General features: G+C 39.4%; 1 non-coding gene across 1 annotated transcript; it reads right to left on the bottom strand.

Moving 5' to 3' along the window:
- Positions 1-8,576: 8,576 nt before the first annotated feature.
- Positions 8,577-8,783, bottom strand: LOC129405185 (small nucleolar RNA U3). Its single transcript, XR_008630376.1, has one exon. It is a non-coding gene; the product is annotated as a small nucleolar RNA U3 (small nucleolar RNA).
- Between the last annotated feature and the right edge of the window lie 2,216 nt (positions 8,784-10,999).

The raw sequence follows: 10,999 nt of genomic DNA, 5'->3' as shown, positions 1-10,999 counted from the left end.
GAAAGTGTGCTGATAGCCCTGCCCTCCTGACGTAGTTGTAGGCACAGTTTAACAATAAAATTAAAATCCATGATAAGAATATGGAAGAACCAGCAAGAACCCAAGGCTTTTTCTATACATGACAATTCCCAGATTAACTTTTCTATAAGCATAATGCTCCAGACCAGGGCAATTTAGGAAAAACCCTACTATAAAACCAATTTAGTAAAGCTACCCTGTAGCGCCAGGCTGGTACTAAGAGAAATAACCTTAAGACCATAATTGTCAATCAGCAAATAATGGGAGGGTGCTGCTGGGAAAGAATCTTAGATCCAAGGTGACATAGGGTTGGGTGGAAGGGATGGATGGGCACGTCAGTAAAGGGGTGAGCTGTAACTTTGCATATCCATACCATAAACTTGAATACAGCTCTAACCCTACTACCTGGAGTATGAAAAAAAGAAAAGAAAAAGAAAAACAAAATCCTCCCTGGAGATTGACCTATATAAATTTCTTTCAATAATCTTTTTTACTTCTCAAAAAGAAACACAAATAACAAAACAATAAAGAGACATTATTATTGGGTTGGAAATCTGCATGTTTGCTTAGTAGATATTTATGTGGTATTTGCATGTTATTCTTTCTTTTCTCTATCGGTTACTAAATGATGTCAGCTCATAAACATAAGTGACACATATTTTCTCTGAGTTTATAATATTAAAAAGTAGATAAACAGCTCCATGTATACTTAGGTTTATTTATATATTTGTATTTATATATTTTGGTTTATTCATAGGTTTGGGCCACACCCAGTGATGCTCAGGTGTTACTCCTGCCTCTGAACTCAGGAATCACTCCAGAGGTACTTGGGTACCATATGGGATGCCAGTGATCAAACCCAGGTGGCCACGATTTCCCTACCCGCTGTACTATCTCTTCATCCCATGAACTTCTTAAACTTTAGCTCTTTTTACAGTTAATAAATTGCTTACCACAAACTTTCCAAAGATCAATGTATTGCAAAGTAAGGATGAGATCCCAAAGCTTAATGAACAAATTTCCAAATGTGTGCTTTGCAAACTTAATATTATTTTAATTTAATATTTCATGTGCCCTAATATATAATGTAGCAAAGGAAAAATGCTTTCCCCCTAAAAATTATTTTTGATCTTGCTTGCAAAAAAGTGTTGGAATAATACTTTGCATTATATATTATTTTTGATGAGCAAGTTTTTATTCTTTACTTAAGTCACTATTCAGACTTTCAAATACATAATATCTTAGGTCATTTCCATTCTGCGTCTATAATTACTATCACAGGCATTGATTCACATAAGAATGTATTTTACCAGGTGTTTCCTAATTATCATGAAAACAGTAGTGAAAATCTAAAAGACATCTGACACTGCAGAGTTTTTCTTGTTATGGCAAATAAATTACTTACCATTGACTCCTGCAATAAACCTTATATTCTGGCTTTGGAGTTGGGGTTTTCTGCTTCCTAGTCTAGTTCCTGTGCTGGAAAGGGTACTGTTTTATAAGAGCAGGCTCTAGCCTGCTATGAATATGAGAAAGACCTACCATTCTAGGAACTGCCTCCAAGGACTCAGTGCCTAGTGCCAGTCAAAAATACTTCTTTGATCTCACAACTAATTCATTTTTGTAGACTGGACATTTATAAATGCCTGTGGACTGGCCTCCTGGGAATAACAATTTAATATCTCTCTAAGAAGCTGTTCTGGGACTCCTCAGAGCACAAACACAATTCAAGGACAAAACTCTAAATAGAAAATGCACAAATGGAAAGCAATTAATTCCTTTGTGGGTTCATTAAGGTCATGGCAATCAACTTTTCCCAGAATGCAATGAGAAGATCAGCTTCCTGTCTCTTTAGGGATATGAATGAATGAATTTCAGCATGAAATTTTTCTTGTTAGAAGTTTTGAATAACTGAACCTGAATGATAACCATTTCCTCTCTCTCTCTCTCTCTCTCTCTCTCTCTCTCATAAGGCAGAGAGGGACTGGAGGGAGAAAATGGAGAGATAGTACAGCTAGGGGTGTAAGGCATTTGCTTGTAAATGACTGACTGGGTTTAATCTCCAGCACCACATATGGTACCCTGAGTACCCCAGGAGTGATCCCTGAGCACAAAGCCAGGAGTAAGCCCTGTGGCCCAAAACCTAAGAGGGGAGGTTGCTGCTTTTACCCATTTTAGTTCTGACCTCAATGTGTTACTCAGAAGCTTCAGAGCTGTGGTCTGTGCCTTGCTGAGTTGCTGGAGCAAAGACAGTATTCTCCCACGGTTACTAAAGAACACCTGCTTGTTATCTACACTAGCGGAAGAGAGTATCTTGGTAGACTGGAGCCCAGCAAGACCTCAAAGCTTGAGAGAACTTTCCTGTCTCGTGTGATCAGTCAGTCTGGGCTTTTATTTGCAAAAGGTTCCAGAGATTACAGGCCTTTCTTGGAAATATTGGGAATGCATGATTTGTTGTAAAAGATAACTTTGGGAAACATCCAAAAGTTATTTAAAATAAGTTGTCTTTGGAATAAATCCAGTAAAGTAATAAATGTGAATAAAACCAGCTGCTTATAGATGTTCTGAGATTTGTGTTCTTATGCTGGAAAGTTAACTTGAAAGGAAAGGGACCAAAACCACATTTCTCTTCAGAGCCTCCTGATTTGGGATTGTGCTCTCATTCCCTGCATCATTTCTCTCCACAGACACCCGGTCGCTGGGTGGATTTTCTGGGTGGAAAGTGGGTGTTTTAAGATTCTCTTCACTGGAGTGAATAATTGAAAGTCGAGAGTGATGTGTTAGTGTTTCTTTGAAGGATGTAATTAGGTAATATCATGCAAGAAGGAAACTGTCATAAAGCTAATAAAATGCAAATGAGAAGGAACTGCAGTACCGCTCATCTGCATCATCTCATTTGCAGAATTTAAGGTAAAACAATAGAGATGAAACAAGAAGTTACATATATTCATCACATGCTGGGGCACCCTGACCTCTTGCTATCAATCCAAGGGGATCATCACCACTGAAACTTGTATCTTGCTGTGCTTGGCTCAAAAACACATAAGAAGAGGGATTTTAAAATGTACTAGTAATTTTTATGTTGCACCAATAGCTTTCAAACTTTTGTAAGTCAAGATTTGTTTATAAACATTTGAGTATACATTTGAGTCCACACACAAATACTCTTTACCCATAAAAATGTCAAGAAATTACTTCTAAGCCCCCTTCTAAAGCAATCTTAATTTCAGGATCTGACTTTATCTCCAGGCCATAGTTCATATAAATGTTTTTGTAACTTTTATCCTTTCTGTCAGACATACCTTTCTGACTATTGTTTGAGTTTCAAAGGGGCCATCTCCCTGACCCAGGTCTTTGAGATCTGTAGGGTAGAAAATATGCTTACCTTATTGATATTCTTTATGGTTGTATACATTTAATTACTTCTAGATAATTAATTTATATTGTTTATAGGCTGAAAGGATGGGCATAACTTTAAACAAAGGTCTCATATTTATTCTTAGCATTTCCAATTATTTTGAGCTCTTTTCTGAATCTTTGCAAATTATGGCGAACACTTTTTTGGTGGCCACAAAGTTTCTTAAATCCTTTTCCCAGAGACACTTCAGATAAATGTTGTGCCTAGTGTAGTTTTGAATAATCTTCTTATTTTATAGGCCTTTTTAAGGTGGAGGTCATATAGTTGGTCTAGGGGTCAGTATGTAATGACGGGATCCTTGAGTTGAATATGGTCAGGAAGTCTTTCATATTGTTGGTGTATTTTTTTAAATTACTTACAAAGGACCTAATTGTGATGATTTGATTTGGGATCTCTTTCTGCATTACAAAAAAAGTGCAAAAGTGAAATGCATTCAGTGAAAATGAGAGTTTATATTTTGAATCTTGATCTTTTCTTCAGTTAGTGAATATGATAGATAATATTCCATCATAATCCTGGGTAGCAACAAGGAAATGCAACTCTTTGTGACTAGATACATAATCATTAAGATCAACAACCAATGTTCTATGGGCCTTTTATTTCCAGTACTGTGTTCAACAAATTATATAAAATAGTGAACATAAATAGGTTTTGTATTAGGGTACTTTTGCCCAACTGTGTTAGTGTCACTGTTGCTCTATTCTGCTTATTCTGCTACATTCACTCTAATAATAATTCTGCTCTATCACTGTATCAACTGTATCACTGCCATCCCGTTGTTCATCGACTTACTTGAGCGGGCACCAGTAACATCTCCATTCATCCCAGCCCTTAGGTTTTAGCAGCCTCTCCTTACTCATCTTTCCCAATGATTGGAGGCTCTTTCAGGGTCATGGGAATGAGACCTATTATTGTTACTGTTTTGGGCATATTGAATACACCCCGGGGATCTTGCCAGGCTCTGCCATGCAGGTGGGATACTCTCAGTAGTTTACTGAGCTATCCGAGAAGAGCCCCAAAATAAAATAAGAAAATATGGAATGTGGGACTGGAGCGATAGCGCAGTGGGTAGGGACTTTGCCTTGCATGCCGCCGACCTGAGTTCTGTTCCCAGCATCCCATGTGCCCCTGAACACCGCCAGGAGTAATTCCTGAGTGCAAAGCCGGGAGTAACCTCTGAGCATTGCCGGGTGTGACCCAAAAAGCAAAAAAGAAAATATGGAATGTGCATAATCTTTCTGCTGTGTGGCCCAGATTTGCACTAATGGCATGATTATTAATATTATTATTGATATTTATGTTCAAGAGTAACATGTCAAATTAAAAAATCAAGCCATTGTTTTTATCTAAACCCTCGACCTCTCCATCAACCCTTCTATTTCCAACTCTTGGTCCGTTGTTCTTCCTCTCCTGATGCTTACCCCATTACCTCCCCTCCTGGTCTTCTTCCTTCCATTCTCTCCTGCACTGAGTCCCCCGGAATCCCTCTCCAGTGCCCTCTCCCCTGCCCCTCACAGTCCCCTCCACCCCAAAGGCCATTTCACTGGTCTCCGCACATGACAACACAGTGCAACTGGGCCAGGGAAGAGTCCATTTTAATAGTGGGGGAATGGACTTTGTAGAAGGTCCCTTGCCAGGCTCTGCCCCAAGGGGTGTGGCCCAAAAGTTTGCACACGAAACCCTTGTTTCCAGGAGTACCAGACGTGGCTGGACGTCCGAGAACTGGAACGCAAGATGGGCGAGAGGTATATCACACATGAGAGTGACGACGCGCGGTGGGAGCAGTTCGTAGCCAAGCATCCACTGCCCAGGCCGGGGCTGCTTGCTGACGGAGAGCTCAGTGGGATCCTCCTGCCTCAGGAGCACGAGATGCAGGGGCTGCCTGAGCGCATCAGTGTCCTCTGAGACCCTGTGCGGCCGCCTTGCCTGCCCCTTTGCTACCGTCCCAAAGTGGAAATCTTGCTCTATCTTGTTATTCTTTCTTATTTGTCATCAGTGCCAAAGGGTTCTTTCCAGCAAGTGGTACTATCTTTGTCACTACAGTGCCTAATCACTTTATGTTTGTTTTTGTTTGGGGGCCACACCCAAATGTGTTCAAGGCTCATTCCTGGCTCTCTGTGTTCAGGCCTCAAACCTGGCGGTGCTCAGGGGGCCACATGCAGTGCTGGGGATGGAATAGGTCAGCAGAGTACAACACAAATAAGCACTTGAACCCCGGAATGATCTCTCCTGTTCAGCACCAAAGCACGTTATCAGAACAAGAGGGAAAAGATCACATTTTCCTCACCGGTAGGGCACTTGCCTTGCACACCACTGACCAGGTCTGATTCCCAGCACCCCATAAGGTCCCCTAAACACCACCAGGAGTGATCCTTGACTGCAGAACTAGGAGTAAGTCACCAGGGTTGACTACTCTAAAAACAAGACAAAAAAAATATCCCTTTTAGATTCCAGGGCATTTCTTCCCCTGCTCAGTGTGGAAAACCGGAGTTTTGGATAATCATTTTCTTTGAATGTTTGTTTTGTTTTGTTGAATTATTTATAGTTTATTCTTTTCTCAAAATTTGTATTTCCAGGAAGTTTTATCACAGATATTAAAAGATTTTAAATACATTAAATAATATTTATGTACCATTTAACCAAAGTTACAAAGGTTTCAAAACTAATATAAAACCTTCCATGGCTATCATTCTTTAAAAGCAAGACTAGTTTTACTTAATTAAAAATCTGATGACAAAACAGATTTCTAACATATGAAGCTATTTCAATAACATATATTTTTGTTTGCTTTTGCTTGGGTCACACGGGGCAGTGGTCAGGGCTAACTCTGACCACTTTGCACTCAGGGATCACTCCTGTTGGGTTTGGGGGATCACGTGTAGTGCCAGGGATCGATCCAAGTTGGCCATGTGTAAGACAAAACCCCCTACCTGCTGTACTAACACTCTTACCCACTATCTAGTTGTCTTAAGGGTTTTTTATTATCGATGATTTACAAAGTTGTTGTTAATAGTTTCAGACATAAAATGTCCCAACACCAATTTCCACCACCAGTGTCAGTTTCTATCCACCACTGTTGCCACGTTCCCTACCTCCTCCCCTCCCGCTGGTCTCCTTAACAGGCTCATCTTAAAGATTCTGATGTCCCCAGTTCTCCCCAAAGGACCAGGCACAGACTGAAATCCTACATCACAACTTAGACCTGCTCTGAGCTAAGAGGTAATAAAGGCTCCTTGGCATGACATCATTTTGAGAAACCAGCCCTGTGCCACCAAGTGAACTTAGTCTTGGCTTTTCCCACTGTAACATTCATTTATGTCTTGTTTTGGAGAACTAAAGCTGGCATTTTCGCAAGTCCAATTTGATCAAGTAAGCATCAAAGAGTGAAAACCTCAAATCTTGGGGGGAGGTCACACCCAGCGATGTACAGGGGTTACTCCTGGCTCTGCACTCAGGAATTACTCCTGACGGTGCTCAGGGGACCATATGGGATGCTGGAAATTGAGCCCAGGTCGGCCGCATGCAAGGCAAATGCTCTTTCCGCTATGCTATTGCTTCAGCCCCAAAACCTCCATTATTTTTCCCACTAATTCCCATAGGCTTAAGTGATCTGAGCATATTTATTTATTTATTTATATAATTTTATTGAATCACCATGAGATAGTTACAAGCTTTCATGTTTGGGTTACATTCTCACAATGATCAAACACCCATCCCTCCACCAGTGCACATTCCCCACCACCAATATCTCCGGTATACCCCCCCTTTCCCACCCTTCCCCTGCCTCTATGGCAGACAATATTCCCCATACTCTCTCTCTTCTTTTGGGCATTATGACTTGCAACACAGACACTGAGAAGTCATTGTGTTTGGTCCATTATCTACTTTCGGCATGCATCTCCCATCCTGACTGATTCCTCCAGCCATCATTTTCTTAGTGATCCCTTCTCTACTCCATCTGCCTGATCTGAGCATATTTAAAGTTGGCTAGTTTAAACTATAATCTTGGTAGTGTGTACAGCAAAAGTATTTTATTATTTTTTAATTATCTTATTTGTCTTTTTCATTAAATCTCTATGAGATAGAGTTACAAAGCTGTTCATGGTTTGGGTTTCAGTTACACAGTGTTCTTATACCCATCTCTCCACCAGTGTACATTTCCCACCACCGATGTTCCCAGTTTCGCTCCCATCACCCTCCCCCAAATCTGTCTCTATGGCAGGCACTTCTCTGTCTCTCTCTGTGTCTCTGTGTCTCTGACTGTCTGTTTGTCTGTCTGTCTCTTTCTCTCTCTCCCTCCTCCTTTTGGGCATTATGGTTTGCAATACAGATACTGGGAGGTTATCATGCTTGCTCTCTCACCCACTTTCAGCAAGCAGTTTCTATCCAGAGCGATCATTTCCAACTCTCTTTGTCATAGTGGCCCCTTCTCTGCCCCAACTGCCTTCTCCTCCAGTACCTGAGGCTAGCTTCCAACCGTGGACCAACCCTCCTGGACCTTGTTTCTACTGTCCTTGGGTATTAGTCTTATATTATTTATCCCACAAATGAATCCAATAATTCTGTGTCTATCCCTCTCCTTCTGACTTATTTCACTCAGCATGATATTCTCCATTCATAAGTGATCAAATGCATTCTATAGCACTCAATATTTTCAACTTATGATGAGTTTATCAGGAAAAAACCCATCATAAGTCAGTAAAAATCTGTATTCATAAACTGAATCCCTTATTTCTTTCACATGTTAACATTTCTTGCAGTTCTGCCCACCAACAGATTCAAAAGATAATGCTATAGTCTTTTCTTTGGGGGGGTCTGGGGCTCACCTTGAGTGCAGAGATTAAAATCTAATTTTTTTGTGTGCTCCTTCCTTATCATTACTGATAACCCGTTTGGCAGCATACAAGCCTACTATGGATTATGAAACAGTTCTCTGCCTTCTTCTAGTGATGTAGCTACCTTTACTCTTTAATTGTCGAAGGTGCACTGGTTATTCAGGACTTCCTTATAAAACTTTCATTTGCACCTCTAAACAACATATCCTAAATTCTCCCCACCATTCTCCAGTCTCTACTTTCCATCATTATCTTCCTTCTACTCCTCCTCCTCCTCCTTCTTTTTTTTTTTTAACTGGAATGACTCAGCCTGCATCCTTTCCCTCTCTCTCTTACAAACGAAGAGAAGAACAAGCATCAGTGGTAACTGCAGTTGCAAACCCAACACCTAGAACCAGCTTCATGCTCCGGAAAGAATGTTTTGGCTTTTGGGTGTTCTACACAATCAGAGAAACTTCTCTAGTAATGTAGTAACTAGTAACTATAGAAATGATCCTTGAAAGTACAATCTTCATCATCATTATATTCTTGATTTTTGCAAGTTCAACTCTTTTAAGTTCTATATGTGAGAATTATCATACAATATTGGGCTTTCTCTGATTTAAACTTACTAAAATGAATTTTAAAATGTTTAACCTGATTTGAAAGATGGATAGGAGAGGGGGGAGGGAGGGAGGGAAGGAGGGAGGGAGGGAGGGAGGGAGGGAGGGAGGGAGGGAGGGAGGGAGAAGAAAAGTGCCTGCCATAGAGGTGGGTTGGGGAGCGAGGGAAACTGGGGCCATTGGTGGTGGGAAAAGCACAGTGGTGAAGGGATGGGTGTTGGAACATTATACGACTGAAACCCAATCATAAACATCTTTGTAACTGTGTATCTCATTGTGATTCAATAAATAACTTTTTTAAAAAAAGAAAAATGGGCAAAAAGACAAAATGAACAGTTTTCCAAAGAAGACATACAAATAGTCAACACTGATACATGAGAAAGTGCCCAACTTCACTAACCACTAGGGAAATGCAAATTAAAATCATAATGAGATACCACCTCCCATTTGCTAGAATGACTATTATCAAGAAGATATGAAATAACAAAGATTGGTGAGATGTAGAAACAAGGGAAACTTGTGCACTGTGGGTACGTAACCAAGTACAATCATCTAGTAAAATAGTATAGAGGGCCTCAAAAAACAAACAAAAAACAAAACACAGAACTTCATACAATATAGCAATTCTACTTCTAGAAGTATATTTATAGGAAATGAAAAGAGCATATTGAAGTAATATTTGAACTTTTTGTTTGTTGCAGCATTATTCACAATAGCAAACATAAGGAAATACCTAGGATGTCAATGGCTGATATAATGAATAAAGGTAATATATATTTGTATTTATATGCAGATAAATATTATACCACTATAAGAAACAAGTAAATCCTGCCGTTTACAAAACCACAAATGGGTCCTAAAGGCATTATACTTTATTGATCTTGCTGCTTTTAATAGTATGTTTTTATCTTTGATTTTTGTCATTCTGAGCACAATGTGTCTTGGAGTTTTTCTAGTTGAGTCTATTTTTGCTTGGACTCTTGTATTTGGTTGCCTTTATTCCTCAAATCTGGAGAATTTTTATCAATGACTTAACTAGTTGTTCATCAAATTCAGCTTTATAGTCCTCAGAGACTCTGATACCTCATATTATTCCTTTTTAAATCATTTATGTCTTGTGCGTTGTTCACATTTTTTTCAGACTGTTCCCAATTGTCTTTGTTTGATAGATGCTTCTTTGATCTCATCTTGGAACTCCTTGATCTAATTTCTAAGCTACTGTTATCCTGATGCTTAGATCTTCTGCTGAGTTTTTTTTTTATATCACCGGCCATACTCTTCATTTCTGATTGGAGTTTTCTCATCTTGGCTCTCATCCTTTCTTGTACTTTGCTGACTATCTGTGCCATCGTTCTTTTGAGCTCATTAAACATTTACCACAGTGTCACTAAAGTCTTTCTCTGAAGATTTACAGTTAGTCGGTGTTGGTTGAGTCTTCCATGTTATTGTTATTGTTCAATTTTTAATTTTTTAAATCATCTTCTAACAGAAACTTTCCTGAAAATGACATATAAATAATCAGTAGGCAATAGACTCAAAAGTGTTCATAAAATCATATTACTGTTCATTTTAATACATCTTTGCAATATATTTTTAATAAAATGCTGATGTTATCATATATTTTATCAAAGTCTTGAAACTACAATTTGATTCCCATATCATTCAATTTCTAGATACCTAATTGGCAAGGCCAATTTCCATTGCCAAATCAACCAAAGCAGAAAATTTTATTTTACTTTTATTAAAATTTACATATCAGAGGGCAGAGAGCTAGTACAGTGGGTAGGGCCCTTGCCTTGCATGCAGCTGACCCAGGTTTGATCCCTGGCATACCATATGATTCCCCAAGCACCTCTCCAGGAGAGATTCCTGAGTGTAGAGCCAGGAATAACCCCTGAGCATCACCAGTGTAGCCCTAAAGCAAACAAACAAGCACACATTATTATGCATCCTCATAACAGTCATCCACTGCTGGTTTCTTATTCTAACATAAATGAATAGGAAAGGACACAAAATACACAGATTTTTCAAGAATGAAACAAGATCTTCATTCATTCTTAGTGGTGGTCTTCAAACTACCTTTATTCATTCTTAGTGGTGGTCTTGATATGTTTTCATCATACAAA

This window comes from Sorex araneus, chromosome 5, assembly GCF_027595985.1.
Source record: "Sorex araneus isolate mSorAra2 chromosome 5, mSorAra2.pri, whole genome shotgun sequence".
In the NCBI taxonomy this organism is placed as follows: Eukaryota; Metazoa; Chordata; class Mammalia; order Eulipotyphla; family Soricidae; genus Sorex; species Sorex araneus.
The sequence above is the reverse complement of the archived record's forward strand: the minus strand, read 5'-3'. Positions and strand labels throughout refer to the sequence as shown.